Here is a 16,821-nt window from a genome sequence, read left to right as displayed (position 1 = left end):
TTCTTTCCAGGCTAAGAGAAGTTGTGACTGTGGGTGGAAACAGAGCTGTAAGTCGCCTCGCTTTGAGACACAGTCACCTCTCTTTGAGACACAGTTATAATTTGATCTAACTCACCTTAACGGCAACAAACTTTGCTTCCTGTGCATTTAGCAATTTCTGTTTTGCCTTTCCAGCACCTAAAATAATGGCAGCTCCCACCGGCAAGGCGACATTCTTCATTGGGATTTTGGGCTCTGATGAAATCTGGGGGAGGAGAAAGAACCATTTGAAGCCAGCTCTGCACCCCCAGAACTGACCTTCTACAGCTTCAGTTCTTCTTCCCTAATAACCCTGCGAGGCAAGAAACCTGGAGGGGGACAGCTGGTGCAGGATGAATGCAGGGAAAGGGTCTGGGGTGGAGAGAGAGACCCTTCCCCTCCTGCCTGCACCTTCAGCAAAAGGTCTGAGCCAAGGCAATTCCTATGGATTATATTCCTGGTTTTAGGATTAGAATTACAGCGAGTAAGCCTTATGCGGCTTAGGACCCTCGTACCTACGGGACCGCCTCTCCCAGTATGCCCCGCAGAAGACATTAAGGTCCACAAATAATAACATACTGGAGATCCCGGGTCACAAGGTAGTTAGGCTGGCCTCGACCAGGACCAAGGCCTTCTCAGTACTGCGCCCTACCTGGTGGAACGCTCTGTCTCAGCAGACTAGGGCCCTGCGGGATTTGTCAATCCCTGCGGGATTTGTCAGCTTCTTTGGATCGGATTCCATATTTTAGGATTGGGATGACAATCAGATCCCAAGAGCTTGGCTGCTGGATCAGGCCAAAGGGGACTCATCAAGTCCATCAACCTGGTCTCACAGTGGCCAACCAGAAGCCCCATTTGGGAAGTTCTCAAGGAGGACATAGGGGCAAGAGGACTCCACACCCATCCCTTTGGGGTTTCCTGCAAGTGGTGTTAAGAGGCAGGTTTAAAAGGAATAAATATGAGAGGTATGGAGTTCAGAGATAGCATCTGAGAAGAAGGTCATACCTGGAGCCAGCAGCATCAAGAAGAGGAAGGCGAGAGAGAGGAGGCAGAAGATCTTCATGTCTGGAGGTTGGTGGGAATCCTGGAGATGCCAGAAGCCAAGTAGAAGAGGTCCCCCTATTTGTAGGTGGATGGAGGACTGTGGAAACCTTGTGGGAAGCAAAATATCTCTTACAGGATTGATGTTGCAAGCCCTGCAGGGCAGAAGAACATGAGAAGAGCCGTCCGGATTTCTGTAATGTTCTTGTGCAGAACCACATATGGAAAAATGACCGGCAAAGAGAGGAAATTGGGTTGTTTGTAAAATGGTGCCCTTGATGAAGGAATTTTCCAAGAATGCATTGAGATTACAAATATTTTATTTCTTGGAGGAGAGCGCTATCAGGGCTCCTGGCCACCATGGCTATGTTCTCCCTCAACTGTTGGCCTCTGAACTCCAGTCCTCAGAATCAGAAGCAAGGGGGTTGCTGTTGCTCCCAAATTTTGTTTCTGCTGGCTCAGTCACTGAGAGGTCATATTTGCCCATCAGTTGGGCAGCATGATGTACCCAGTTTTTAAAGGGCAATCCATTCGCGAGCTCAATCACTGTTAGCTGCCACCTTAGATGGTTTTGAAAAGGCCTTCTGTGTAGGATATGGATGGATGCTGGTCACAACTGTGGCCCTAAGTGCCATTTCCAGGAAGAGGCAGGAAGAAGCCATCATGGCAAGTTGCCATGCCATTGAAAGGCATCTCAAGTCATGAGTTTGCCCAATCTGCTTTTAAAGTCATGCAACTTGCTGGTCCTCATTGCCTCTTTTTGAAGTGAGTTCTGTATTTAACTATACAGTCATACCTCGGCTTAAGTACGCCTCGGTTTGAGTATTTTCAGTTTAAGTACTCCGTGGACCTGTCTTGGAACGAATTAATTCACTTTCCATTACTTTCAATGGGAAAGTTCGCTTCAGGTTAAGTACGCTTCAGGTTAAGTACAGACTTCCGGAACCAATTGTGTTTGTAAACCGAGGTACCACTGTACACTGAATGAAAAAGTCCTTTCTTTTACATCTCCTGAATCTCCCGACATTCAGCTTCACCCGATGTCCCCATCAAACTGAATCCACCTTACCTCCCATAATGAAACATCCTTGTCTCTTCCACCTTTCCCACACTCAACCTGCCCCACAGATTCAGCTGCTCGACAGCCTTCGCATTATGGAGAGGAGAGTGTCATTGCTCAACCAAGCACAGCCAGGGCAAAGGGTGTCTCTTCTGATGTTCCCATATACTGCGTTCTGTCCTGTGAAACGTACAGGGCACCTGCTCATCTTCTGCAACCTACACAGATAGGGGATGTCTTCAGCATCCTTTCCCAAGAGGCTGAAGTGCAAGAAGCAGCAGGCAAGGTGGGGAGCCTGTGGTCTCACCGCTGAGTTGTGTTTCCTCACCATGTCTGGCTCCAAGTCAGACAAATATTGCTCCATGATCATCGATGTCCACAGGCAGCAAAGGTGTGTGAAGTAACAGGTGGCTGCTTCCAAGCAATGCAGTGGAATTGGCCCAGATCAGAAGGAGGTGGGGGGGGAGGTTGGTGAGAGTGGGGAATAGCAATGCCAGGTCAAAATGGAGCAAAATGGCATTCATCATAGAAATCCTGGAATTGTCTGTCTGTCATTTTGCCAGATTTGCAGATTTTGGCAGGGCAATTTCCCTGGATGAAATTCATTTTCACATGCTATTTCCATGACACAGAGCAACAGCTCACGACTGGCACTAATATTCCGCCCCCAGAATAATTTGAGACTGTGATCCTCACTTTTGAGCCCCCATCTCTCTCCCATGGACACATAAATTAACAACAGTGCACACAATGTCATTCCAATGCCTGCCCTTGCCAAGAATATCATAACCAAGTGTTGCTTCAGCACTACAAGTAAAATGCAAACAGCACAACACACACATTCAGACCATTTGGGAAAGGAGGGTTTAACTTGCCCTTTCTTTGGAAAAATGGATGTGGAGTCTGATTGAGGGCAATGGCACAGTTAGGTGCTGGAATGATTGGGTTATTTCCAAGGCTGCTGTCCTCTTCAGGCAAGAGATTTGTGCTTGGTATAGGACATTTCCTCCTCTCCCCTGAAGACTCCCCCCAGGCACCTCAAAATCTGCTCTAAAGATTGGAATGACTCTCCAGATCAGATTTTGGTGGTTCCTGGGGCAGAGATGGGTTCCTCACCACTGTCCAGGGAGAGGAGAGGAATCGGGATTCAATTTGTGAAGTTGGAGACAAGCCATTGAGTTACAGATGGTGGTGAGAAAGCCCAGGCGGACATGATGGTATGAGATGTGGATCTGAAGGACTTAGCACGAGAGGATCCCTGAAACGGACCAGCCCGAAGGCCTGTCTAGTCCAGCACCCCTTGCTCTCTCCCACAAGCTCACACTCTCTTTTGTAAACCAATGGGAGGCTGTTTTCACAAGCAAGCGGCATAGTACTGCTAAAACTCCCACCAGCCTCAGCCTCACATGGTCCTCCATGAGGCGATGGGAGTAGTAGCCCCAAACATCTGGAGGGCACCAGGTTGGTGAAGGCTGTGATGTGACCTGTGTCCAGATCTCCCATCTTCCCCCTTTGGTCCCCATCCCAACAAAGACTTCCAGACTGGCGTTCTCGCTCTCTGCCACAGTGGACACTTCTTTTGTTGTCCACCAGCTTTTCACTTTCCATTCTGAAGTTGGGAATGGAGCAGTTGTTTGGAAGACGATAACCAGGCATCTAAACCACATGACCAGTCCAACGAAGTTGATGTTGAAGAATCATTCCTTCAACCCTCATGAGGGGGCAATAGCAAATAACCTTCAGCATCCAAAATAAACCAAAAATGGGGATAAAAGAATGACATATGGATATTAATTTATTTATAAATAAGCCCCTTTTTTGGTCCTCATCAAACATTGAAATGCAAGGTTGAAGCAAACTGTAAGAATCTCTGAGAAGATATGCCTTTCAATTTCCCCGCTATTTGTCCTCCAAATATGGAAAAGGAAAGGCATGACCTCAAAAGGATGCTAAGAAATCACACTGTCATTCTTCAATGGATTGCTTGCCAGTGGGGTCCTTTTTGAGTTTTTGGCAGGGAAATGGGAGACATTAAATTCAGCTGGAAATTAAAGGTCTGACCAGCTAACTTGCACTTTCCACAACAGTACGTGAAACGGAATAGAATCATCCTTCCAAATTGACTCTTTGAATTTTCCAAGGCGGTTCTCCAGTCACATAACGGGTACCCAAACCCATACAGCGGGGTACCAGTAGCCATTGATAACCCACAAAGAAGAGCCTTTCAAAACTATCTAATTTGGTGGCGCTATCTCTGGTAGGAGCAAACTCCATTCTTTAACTGTGTGCTGAGATGGATCTTTTTAAAATGCATTATCTGAAGAAACCTTAACTCTGCAAAACCAGCAGCCTGCAAGAGTCAACCATTGTTGGGAATGGTAGGTAACAAGAAGGCTACCAGAAACACACGTGAGAAACAGCCATGCCCTCGCTTGTGATTGTGAGCAACTGGAGTTCAGAGACCTTCAGACACCAGCAGTGGAGGGAAAACAGAGCCCTGGGGGCCAGGAGCCCAGATAGCCCTCTCCTCCCCCCAAGAACCTGCTTTTCCTCTATTAACGTCATGGTAAACTCAATGCATAGCTGGGAAATTAATTCTCCAGTGGCATAGTTTCAGAAACAATTCCCCCTGCTTCTCTTTGTCAGTCAGTGACACTAGCCTGGTTTGTGGTCCTTCTTCCACATGTGGTTTTGCACAAGAGCATTACTCAAATCCAGACGGCAATTCTCATCTTCTTCTGCCCCGCAAGGATTGTGACATGTATCCTGTAAAAGACATTTGGGTTCCCACAAGGTTTCATCAGTCCTCCATCCACCTATAAGTAGAGGGACCTCTCCTTCCCCAGACATCTGCTCTTCCACTTGGCTTCAGGCATCTCCAGGATTCCCACCAACCTCCAGCCATGAAGATCTTCTGCATCCTCTCTCTCGCCTTCCTCTTCTTGATGCTGCTGGCTCCAGGTAGGGCTTCTTCTTCTCTGAGACCCACAGCTCTCCGCTTTATTCCTTTTAAACCTGCCTCTGAATATCACTTGCAGGGAATCCCAAAGGGAAGGGTGTAGAGTCTTCTTGCCCCTCTGTCCCCCTTGAGAGCTTCCCTAATGAGGCATCTGGTTGGCCACTGTGAGACCAGGTTGATGGACTTGATGAGTCCCCTTTGGCCTGATCCAGCAGCCAAGCTCTTGGGATCTGATTGTCATCCCAATCCTAAAATATGGAATCTGATCCAAAGAAGCTGTTGCTAGGAAATCTGTAATAACATATTTCAGGGCATTTAGCTTTGTGGTGGGGAAGAGAGTGGGCCAGTTCCCTGGGCAAGAGAACTTCTCTCTCCAAGGTTTCCAGTGGCCCCCAGGGAAGCCAGTGATTACCTTGAGTTAGCCCTCCTTCTGACGGGGCAGGGGGGAGGGGGAGGGTCTCACTCTCCATCCCAGCCCCCTTCCGTGCAATCATCCTGCACCAGCTGTGGAAGGCCAGTCCTGGGAGACAGAGCAGCCTTCCCAGGTAGATCCTCTCCTTGGTCCTGTAGTTGCATCTCCCTCTCTTACGGTAGTTGGCTCTTCTCTTCGCTTTCCCCTACAGATTTCACCGGAGCTACACGTCCCACCCAGGAATGCCAACAGAATGGGGGCACCTGCAGAAAAACCTGCAACAAAGGCGAGAAAGAGATTTCGAAGTGTTCGGGAGACAGGCCTTGCTGCAAGGGCACCTAAGGTGAGTTAGATGCAAAACCATACCTGTGTCTGGAAATAAGTCTGGAACATCTCAAAGAGACATGACCCCAAAGGCCTGAGACTTACAGCTCTGCTCCCCCCCCCCGTCTTTGACCCTTAACCGTCATGGTGGGTGGGGGGCACCTGCAAGATTCTCCCAAATGCTAAATTGACTGTTTTTGGTTTTGACCTTGAGAATTCCCTAATGACATTGGGAGCCACTTGGAGCTTAGAAGACAGGAGCGGGAGAACAAGCCCCATGTGAAACAAGGTTTTTGAAAGCCTAGAGGGCAGCCTTTGTCAATCAGGGGGCCACCAGATGTTTTGGATTATCAGCCCCAGACAGTGTAAGGAGGCATGTGGGTTTGGGATGCAGAACTCTCCCGACTTCTGCACATTCAGCAGAAGGTCACACTCTGACCAACTCTAACCAGCTGAGCTAAGGTCTCAGCCACACACACACGCACACGCACACCCCATGAAATCCCAACTCTGATAGCATTAGGCTCTTTGGTCTTCAGGGGGTCCCTGGCTTGTTTTGAGCACACCCACCCACCCAATATTCACTGTGTTTCCTCTCTCTATTGTTCAGCTCTACAGCAGACCCACTGGGCACCATCTCTGATGAAATGAAAGGAAGGCCGTCCCATTTCTTCTCTGGAGATGCAACTGCCTTGACTCCACCTCTGCAGAAACTCTTTGCTCACTCCTCCTCCTGCTGCTTCTGCTGCTTCTGAAGGCGATTCTGAGAAGGATCCGTAACAGCCCAATCCTTTCTGCCCGGTTACTCCAGAGCAACTCCTGCTGTGCTCAATGAGGGTGACATCTTTGTAACTGGGTTTAGGATGGGATTTGCCTGCTTATTTGCTTTTGCTTTTCCTTTCAATAAATGCAAGCATTGGAAACCTCTGTGTGGGTGCCTTGTATGAAAAGGGGCGCCGGTTTGGGGTGGGGGCTCTGCCAGTTCCTCTCCATCCTGTGACTTTCCTTTGGTTTTGGAGTAACTGGCAGGTGCTTCTGTGCAACACAGTGGACTTGGGAATTGGCCTAGTTCTGGAGGAGGTTCAGGGGGGCAGTTGGTGGGAGGGGGGGGAAGCAATGCTAGACACATCTCCTTCCGGGTCGAAATGGAGCAAAATTGCAATTATCACCGGAGAGTCCTAGCATTATAGAGTTGGAAGGGACCCTGAGGGTCAACTAGTCCAAGTTATAGAATCTCTGACAGGTGGCCATCCAATCTCTGCTTAAAATTCTCCACTGAAGGAGAGTCCACCACCTTCTGAGAGATACCATTCCACGGTCAAGCAACTTTTTCCTTCAAAAAGATCTTCCTAGTGTTAGTCAGAATCTCCATTCATGGAATTGGAATCCATTGGTTTGGGCCCTGCCCTCCAGAGCAGGAGAAAACAAGCTTGCTCCACCTTTCACATGACAGCCCTTAAGATATTTGAAGATGAATATCATATCTCCTCTAAGTCTCCTCTTCTCCAGGCTAAACCTACCCAGCTCCCTCAACCATTCCTCATATGGCTTCTTCTCCAGAACCTTGATCATCTTGGTCCTCCTCCTTTGCAACAACCCTGTGAGGTAGGCTAGGCTGAAATGTAGTGACTGGCCCAGGGTCACCCAGTGAGCTTCATGGCTAGGTGGGGATTTAAATCCAGGTCTTCCAAGTCCAGGGGAACAATACTAAGCACATCCCCCTCCAGGTCAAAAGGGAGCAAAATTAGAGAATCCTAGAATTGTTGGAATGGTCCCTGTGGGTCTTCTAGTGCAAGCTAAAGAACTTTGAATTGGACCCAATTGAAAGTGCTGGTTTTGACCTACAAAGGCTGAAATGACTCAGGGCTGCAATAGCTCAGGGGCCTTTCCCTACTGCAATTGTTGATGCTGCTGTTTCTCAGGAGATGGATCCCTTTGTAGGTCTGAGAGCTTCCTCTGTCCCTGGCTCTGAGCATTCTGGGATTGGTGTCAGCTGCCCTTTGCAATGGCAGCCTTTAGAAATTTTAGGAAGGACATCGTTTGGAATTCCATCTCCCATATACAGTGTCATAAGAATTCAAAGGTGTCATAAATAAAGCGAATGTTCCTAACAAGGTAAGCACATACCGGTATAAGGATATAAGCCCCATGTCTGTAAGAGTACAGGAGAGCAATCCTGAAGCCATCTTGAGTCTTAATGACCTCAAATATTTCTCTGCAAAAGGAAGTATCTTGGAGAAAGCGTCAAATCCTGTTTTAAGGGGATATTTTGTGTATGAACAGGGTAGACCTATGCACTGGATTAAAGAACTAAGGCATTTACCATCTCAAAAGAATGGCTCAGAAGGAAAGCAGGAAAAATCAGCTGTCCTCTATATTGGAGGATGCTGTTGTGCACGGACAGCCGAACCTCAAAGTCTTCCAGCATGCGGTGTGTGTGTGTGTGTTACACTACCTTCCCCCTACGTCATTGCCGGCTGCATCAGCGGCGTTGCGTGGCAGCCCCAGCCCATCAGCCGGCAGAGCGGGGACCCCTCGGGGTGATGCCACTATCTGACGTAATTTATAGGGCACCCCCATTGGTGGTTTACCCTTCCGTGGCCTCCCTGCAGATGGGCAGGTGTCAATATATAGCCTGGCTTCACCCCAATGCCTAAGCCAAACCACTCACATCTAAAAGCAATAACGTCGTGGCCTATTTGAACCCATAAACCAAGTATTCTGTGTCAGTGTGATTTATTGTTCGCCTGGGAACTTGGGGCTCAGGTGCCAACCATTATCAGATAACTTGAGAGACAGGAGACAAGCCACACTCTCCAATTTCTGTTGTAGACAGCCTCTTTCTGTGATGCTTGCATGATGCTTTTGGGTGGTCTTTGGCTAAGGGGCTGGGCAATTTCTAAAGTCTTTGAAAGCTTCTACACACCTTGTTTTCTGGATCCTCAGCTCCTTGCAGTGGGATAACTTAGTTGGCAACAGAAAAAGAAACACCTTCCTCGCTTGCTTTCTACTGCCATCCATTCCTCTCTGACCCATACTGAGTCCTATGACGGAGAGTTGGGCTGTAAAAGACAACCACAATTTTTCTAGAATAACAAGCCACACGATCTGCCACAAGCAACCGATCCTGGAGCACCACCTGCTGGTTCTTTGGAGTTCCTGCCCTCCGTGGTGGTTTCCCTGGAAGAAATATGTACTGTGACGTAGGAATAGAGAGAAAGAGATGCGGGAATGTTCAGGGATGCAGGAGAGGATATATTATTTGATTATATCCTATTCCAAATTGTGTTAACAAATTTCACAAATTAGCAGAGTAACATTCCCCTTTTAAACTCACGGCAGCAGATGCGTTTGATCAGGTTCACTAATATTATCCTGGTATTTCCCCTGGTGACAGGGACGCAGGTGGCGCTGTGGTTAAACCACTGAGCCTAGGGCTTGCTGATCAGAAGGTCGGTGGTTCGAATCCCTGTGACGGGGTGAGCTCCCGTTGCTTGGTCCCAGCTCCTGCCAACCTAGCAGTTCGAAAGCACGTCAAAATGCAAGTAGATAAATAGGAACCGCTACAGCGGGAAGGTAAACGGCGTCTCCATGTGGTGCTCTGGTTTGCCAGAAGCGGCTTTGTCATGCTGGCCACATGACCTGGAAGCTATACGCCGGCTCCCTCGGCCAATAATGCGAGATGAGCGCGCAACCCCAGAGTCGGTCACGACAGGACCTAATGGTCAGGGGTCCCTTTACCTTTTTATTTTCCCTGGTATTTTTGGGACTCAGGTGGCGCTATGGGTTAAACCACAGAGCCTAGGGCTTGCTGATCAGAAGGTCGGCGGTTCGAATCCCTGCAACGGGGCGAGCTCCCGTTGCTCGGTCCCAGCTCCTGCCAACCTAGCAGTTTGAAAGCACATCAAAGTGCAAGTAGATAAATAGGGACCGCTCTGGCGGGAAGATAAACGGCGTTTCCATGCACTGCTCTGGTTCACCAGAAGCAGCTTTGTCATGCTGGCCACATGACCCGGAAGCTGTCTGCGGACAAACGCCGGCTCCCTCAGCCAATAAAGGGAGATGAGTGCCGCAACCCCAGAGTTGGACACGACTGGACCTGATGGTCAGGGGCCCCTTTACCTTTACCTTTACCTTTATTTTCCCATTTAAAGGTAAAGGGACCCCTGACCATCAGGTCCAGTCGTGACCGACTCTGGGGTTGCGGCACTCATCTCGCGTTCTTGGCCAAGGGAGCCAGTGTACAGCTTCTGGGTCATGTGGCCAGCATGACTAAGCCGCTTCTGGCGAACCAGAGCAGCACACGGAAATGCCATTCTATTTGATGGCCAGCAGGATGCTTGATGTGTAAGGTTTTTTTGTTTTGCATTGAATACCAACCACAGCTCTAAGGAAGTGCTTTATATGGAAGCTTATTGTCTCCATGCCTTATTGGTTTACATTTGTGATGCCAAATGTTGTCTGGAAAAGGTATATAAACCCAGAACACTGATGCTCCTGGGCTCAGTTTTTTTAGGAAGTATCCTCTGAGTCACTGTTTGCTGTCAGCAAACAATAAATTACTTTACTTTTCTCTATTGCTGCGTGGTGAAGTTTCCTTCAGCCTGGGATGCTACAGTATGATTCTGATCCTGATCCCGATTCTGATTTGTATACCACCCTTCAATCGTAGATTTTGGGGCAGTTCACAACATAAAAACACAAAATACATCATAAACAAAAAAAACAACCAAACAAACAAACCAATATCTCCCCCAAACCACACTGAGGACTTCATCCAACAATCACAGAAAATGCCCATTCTTGTGTTGCCACCCTCTGGACATCTTGGGGAGGAGGAACACATGATTTCAGGGTCTCAGTAGGTTCACAGGGGGAGGGTCTCCTTGAGGTATTGAGGTATGATGGAATGGAAGCAAGAAAGGAGGGGGAGGAGAGCATCAGCTGCATCAAATCTTGAGTGTCACCCAGATGATGGGCTGGAATTACTCACCTGAAGGGGCCTCACCTGTCCAGGGATGATCACAAGGTTTTGGACAGCTTCCAACTCACCTTTCCTTAAGAAATACGATAGCACCCTTCAAATATCTAAAGGGCTGTCACACAGAAGATGAAGCAAGCTTGTTTTCTGCTGCTCTGGAAAGTAGGGCCCAAACCAATGTCTTCAAGTTACAAGAAATGAGATTCTGACTAAATATTCAGAAAAAACTTTCTGACAGTAGGAGCTATTTGACAGTGGAACAGTCTCCCTCAGGAGGTGGTGGCTCTCCTTCCTTGGAGGCTTTTAAGCAGAGGTTGGATGGCCATCTGTCATGGAGGCTTCAGCTGAGATTCCTGCATTGCAGGGGACCAGACTAGATGACCCTCACAGTCCCTTCCAACTCTACAAATCTATAATTCTATAAGACAGGGATGGGGATCCTGGGGGTTCTCCAAACAATATTGGAGACTACCTACTGCTACTCATCACAATGCCTTTGTTCTCCCTCCATTGTCATGGCAGGAGACTGTGGGAAGAAGAGGCACATTTGGGCTGTGGTCCTGTTTGTGGGCATCTGGTTGGATACTGTCTGCACAGCCAAGGAAGTTGGCAGGAGCTTGTCAAAGGTTGCAGGTTCAAGTCGATCAATAGAGCCCTATACCTGTCACAGAGCTCAGACCTTCCCAGCCCTGTTTCAAGATATTGCACACATGGAGGAATCTCATGTCTCCATGGAATCCTAACCACATGTCCTGTCTCGGCCTCTCTGTGTTCTTCTATTTATGTGTTTCACAAACCAGATATTATAGTGCAACAGAAAACAAGACCCAGCACACATTTTAACAACATGGACCTACACAAAGGTTTCCAATGCTTGCATTTATTAAAAAGAATGCATTGAGATTCTCATGAGTAGACAGGCAGACAGGACGGCTCCCTCTTGACTCCTTCCCAGAATCGCCTTCAGCAGCATCAAGCAAAGCGGTTTCTTCCCCAGCAGAGATGGGGGGTCTAGTCAAGGCAGCTGCACATCAGAGGAGAGGAGGGCGGTCTTCCTTTCACCAGAGGTTTTGCACAGGAGATTTGTAGAGTTACTTGCCTGTCATAGCTGTCAACCCTCCCTTTTTTTGCGGGAAGCTCCCTTATTCCAGTTCTGTTTCCCACTGCTATCCTGGATTGTTAGATATACTGTAGACTGTCCCTGGGACAGGTGAGGTTGCTGATTTCCTTATTTTCAAACCCGAAAGTTGACAGGTATGTTGCCTATGAGAGGAGGAAACACTGTTAATATGGATGCTGAAAACCCAAACCAGTGACCCCAACTGGGAGGCTGAAGAGCTGGCTGTTGTAGGTGCTCAAATTGCACACAGAGGGTTTGTTTCAGACCTCCAGCTAAAAGTGTGTGTGTGTGTTTGGGGTGTGTGTGTGTCTCCATCCTGCTCCCAAGCCGGCCCATCTATACCCACCATCACATGACCATGTAGCTTGGGGCTGCTGGGAGTTGCAGTCCTCAGTTGGTAGAAAATGAGATGTCAGGGTTGCCAAAAGCTGGCCTGCTTGCTTTTTGAGTTATTATTTCTCAGCTCCTGGAGAGAAAGTACTACAAGGGCAGGGGCCCCTAAACCGGAACATGGAACTGAGCAGGTGGAGAGAATCTAACAGACATGCAATAGTTTTCAGGATCTGGTTGGTGAATGAAGCAGTCACTCCCTAACATAAAGGCAAGTCCTGATGGCTAATACTTTGAATGCTGGCAGCATGAGATGGGATTGGGACCTTGTGATTGAGAGATCGTGTGGAAAGGGATGGACAAAAGGCAGCATATGGGAGGGCTTGATGAAAGGAGATTGCGGCTAAACATCACGAATAATTTTCTGATGGTAAGAGCTGATTGATAGAGGAACGGTCTCCGTCAGGAGGTTGTGGACCCTCCCTCCTTGGAGTTTTCAAGCAGAGGTTTGATGGCCATCTGTCAGGAATGCTTTACCTGAGATCCCTGCATTGCAGGGGGTTGGACTAGAGGACTCTTGGAGTCCCTTCCAACTCTACCATTCTGTGAGACTATGTTTCTTTAATAGAGGAACAGGAGCCCGTAAGTAGTGCAGATCCGGATTCAGTCTCAATGTGTGATGAGCCATGACAAATTTGAGCAGAACACTTAACCCTTTCCCTCCCAGCCATTGTGGGATGTGTGGGTTCCCTTCCAACTCAACAGTTCTGTGATACAAAAACAACCTTTACAGAGATGCTTCACGTGGAATGCCTTTGCTATCTGAGGAAGGGGTCAGCCAAAGACCCCTTTTCTTTCCAGGCTAAGAGAAGTTGTGACTGTGGGTGGAAACAGAGCTGTAAGTCGCCTCGCTTTGAGACACAGTCACCTCTCTTTGAGACACAGTTATAATTTGATCTAACTCACCTTAACGGCAACAAACTTTGCTTCCTGTGCATTTAGCAATTTCTGTTTTGCCTTTCCAGCACCTAAAATAATGGCAGCTCCCACCGGCAAGGCGACATTCTTCATTGGGATTTTGGGCTCTGATGAAATCTGGGGGAGGAGAAAGAACCATTTGAAGCCAGCTCTGCACCCCCAGAACTGACCTTCTACAGCTTCAGTTCTTCTTCCCTAATAACCCTGCGAGGCAAGAAACCTGGAGGGGGACAGCTGGTGCAGGATGAATGCAGGGAAAGGGTCTGGGGTGGAGAGAGAGACCCTTCCCCTCCTGCCTGCACCTTCAGCAAAAGGTCTGAGCCAAGGCAATTCCTATGGATTATATTCCTGGTTTTAGGATTAGAATTACAGCGAGTAAGCCTTATGCGGCTTAGGACCCTCGTACCTACGGGACCGCCTCTCCCAGTATGCCCCGCAGAAGACATTAAGGTCCACAAATAATAACATACTGGAGATCCCGGGTCACAAGGTAGTTAGGCTGGCCTCGACCAGGACCAAGGCCTTCTCAGTACTGCGCCCTACCTGGTGGAACGCTCTGTCTCAGCAGACTAGGGCCCTGCGGGATTTGTCAATCCCTGCGGGATTTGTCAGCTTCTTTGGATCGGATTCCATATTTTAGGATTGGGATGACAATCAGATCCCAAGAGCTTGGCTGCTGGATCAGGCCAAAGGGGACTCATCAAGTCCATCAACCTGGTCTCACAGTGGCCAACCAGAAGCCCCATTTGGGAAGTTCTCAAGGAGGACATAGGGGCAAGAGGACTCCACACCCATCCCTTTGGGGTTTCCTGCAAGTGGTGTTAAGAGGCAGGTTTAAAAGGAATAAATATGAGAGGTATGGAGTTCAGAGATAGCATCTGAGAAGAAGGTCATACCTGGAGCCAGCAGCATCAAGAAGAGGAAGGCGAGAGAGAGGAGGCAGAAGATCTTCATGTCTGGAGGTTGGTGGGAATCCTGGAGATGCCAGAAGCCAAGTAGAAGAGGTCCCCCTATTTGTAGGTGGATGGAGGACTGTGGAAACCTTGTGGGAAGCAAAATATCTCTTACAGGATTGATGTTGCAAGCCCTGCAGGGCAGAAGAACATGAGAAGAGCCGTCCGGATTTCTGTAATGTTCTTGTGCAGAACCACATATGGAAAAATGACCGGCAAAGAGAGGAAATTGGGTTGTTTGTAAAATGGTGCCCTTGATGAAGGAATTTTCCAAGAATGCATTGAGATTACAAATATTTTATTTCTTGGAGGAGAGCGCTATCAGGGCTCCTGGCCACCATGGCTATGTTCTCCCTCAACTGTTGGCCTCTGAACTCCAGTCCTCAGAATCAGAAGCAAGGGGGTTGCTGTTGCTCCCAAATTTTGTTTCTGCTGGCTCAGTCACTGAGAGGTCATATTTGCCCATCAGTTGGGCAGCATGATGTACCCAGTTTTTAAAGGGCAATCCATTCGCGAGCTCAATCACTGTTAGCTGCCACCTTAGATGGTTTTGAAAAGGCCTTCTGTGTAGGATATGGATGGATGCTGGTCACAACTGTGGCCCTAAGTGCCATTTCCAGGAAGAGGCAGGAAGAAGCCATCATGGCAAGTTGCCATGCCATTGAAAGGCATCTCAAGTCATGAGTTTGCCCAATCTGCTTTTAAAGTCATGCAACTTGCTGGTCCTCATTGCCTCTTTTTGAAGTGAGTTCTGTATTTAACTATACAGTCATACCTCGGCTTAAGTACGCCTCGGTTTGAGTATTTTCAGTTTAAGTACTCCGTGGACCTGTCTTGGAACGAATTAATTCACTTTCCATTACTTTCAATGGGAAAGTTCGCTTCAGGTTAAGTACGCTTCAGGTTAAGTACAGACTTCCGGAACCAATTGTGTTTGTAAACCGAGGTACCACTGTACACTGAATGAAAAAGTCCTTTCTTTTACATCTCCTGAATCTCCCGACATTCAGCTTCACCCGATGTCCCCATCAAACTGAATCCACCTTACCTCCCATAATGAAACATCCTTGTCTCTTCCACCTTTCCCACACTCAACCTGCCCCACAGATTCAGCTGCTCGACAGCCTTCGCATTATGGAGAGGAGAGTGTCATTGCTCAACCAAGCACAGCCAGGGCAAAGGGTGTCTCTTCTGATGTTCCCATATACTGCGTTCTGTCCTGTGAAACGTACAGGGCACCTGCTCATCTTCTGCAACCTACACAGATAGGGGATGTCTTCAGCATCCTTTCCCAAGAGGCTGAAGTGCAAGAAGCAGCAGGCAAGGTGGGGAGCCTGTGGTCTCACCGCTGAGTTGTGTTTCCTCACCATGTCTGGCTCCAAGTCAGACAAATATTGCTCCATGATCATCGATGTCCACAGGCAGCAAAGGTGTGTGAAGTAACAGGTGGCTGCTTCCAAGCAATGCAGTGGAATTGGCCCAGATCAGAAGGAGGTGGGGGGGGAGGTTGGTGAGAGTGGGGAATAGCAATGCCAGGTCAAAATGGAGCAAAATGGCATTCATCATAGAAATCCTGGAATTGTCTGTCTGTCATTTTGCCAGATTTGCAGATTTTGGCAGGGCAATTTCCCTGGATGAAATTCATTTTCACATGCTATTTCCATGACACAGAGCAACAGCTCACGACTGGCACTAATATTCCGCCCCCAGAATAATTTGAGACTGTGATCCTCACTTTTGAGCCCCCATCTCTCTCCCATGGACACATAAATTAACAACAGTGCACACAATGTCATTCCAATGCCTGCCCTTGCCAAGAATATCATAACCAAGTGTTGCTTCAGCACTACAAGTAAAATGCAAACAGCACAACACACACATTCAGACCATTTGGGAAAGGAGGGTTTAACTTGCCCTTTCTTTGGAAAAAAGGATGTGGAGTCTGATTGAGGGCAATGGCACAGTTAGGTGCTGGAATGATTGGGTTATTTCCAAGGCTGCTGTCCTCTTCAGGCAAGAGATTTGTGCTTGGTATAGGACATTTCCTCCTCTCCCCTGAAGACTCCCCCCAGGCACCTCAAAATCTGCTCTAAAGATTGGAATGACTCTCCAGATCAGATTTTGGTGGTTCCTGGGGCAGAGATGGGTTCCTCACCACTGTCCAGGGAGAGGAGAGGAATCGGGATTCAATTTGTGAAGTTGGAGACAAGCCATTGAGTTACAGATGGTGGTGAGAAAGCCCAGGCGGACATGATGGTATGAGATGTGGATCTGAAGGACTTAGCACGAGAGGATCCCTGAAACGGACCAGCCCGAAGGCCTGTCTAGTCCAGCACCCCTTGCTCTCTCCCACAAGCTCACACTCTCTTTTGTAAACCAATGGGAGGCTGTTTTCACAAGCAAGCGGCATAGTACTGCTAAAACTCCCACCAGCCTCAGCCTCACATGGTCCTCCATGAGGCGATGGGAGTAGTAGCCCCAAACATCTGGAGGGCACCAGGTTGGTGAAGGCTGTGATGTGACCTGTGTCCAGATCTCCCATCTTCCCCCTTTGGTCCCCATCCCAACAAAGACTTCCAGACTGGCGTTCTCGCTCTCTGCCACAGTGGACACTTCTTTTGTTGTCCACCAGCTTTTCACTTTCC

General features: G+C 48.3%; 2 long non-coding RNA genes across 2 annotated transcripts; one reads left to right on the top strand and one right to left on the bottom strand.

The window, feature by feature from the left end:
- The first annotated feature begins 4,927 nt into the window (after window positions 1-4,927).
- Window positions 4,928-6,733, top strand: LOC148686491 (uncharacterized). Its single transcript, XR_015949424.1, has 3 exons — window positions 4,928-5,080; window positions 5,702-5,833; window positions 6,425-6,733. It is a non-coding gene; the product is annotated as an uncharacterized LOC148686491 (long non-coding RNA).
- A 4,926-nt stretch (window positions 6,734-11,659) lies between these two features.
- On the bottom strand, window positions 11,660-14,265 carry LOC148686490 (uncharacterized). The gene is made up of 3 exons (XR_015949423.1): window positions 14,120-14,265; window positions 13,212-13,340; window positions 11,660-12,058 (listed from the first exon to the last, which is right to left on the bottom strand). It is a non-coding gene; the product is annotated as an uncharacterized LOC148686490 (long non-coding RNA).
- Between the last annotated feature and the right edge of the window lie 2,556 nt (window positions 14,266-16,821).

The sequence above is a fragment of the Zootoca vivipara genome, chromosome 3 (genome assembly GCF_965207765.1).
Source record: "Zootoca vivipara chromosome 3, rZooViv2.hap1.1, whole genome shotgun sequence".
Taxonomy (NCBI): domain Eukaryota; kingdom Metazoa; phylum Chordata; class Lepidosauria; order Squamata; family Lacertidae; genus Zootoca; species Zootoca vivipara.
This window is presented reverse-complemented; position numbering and strand designations above follow the sequence as displayed.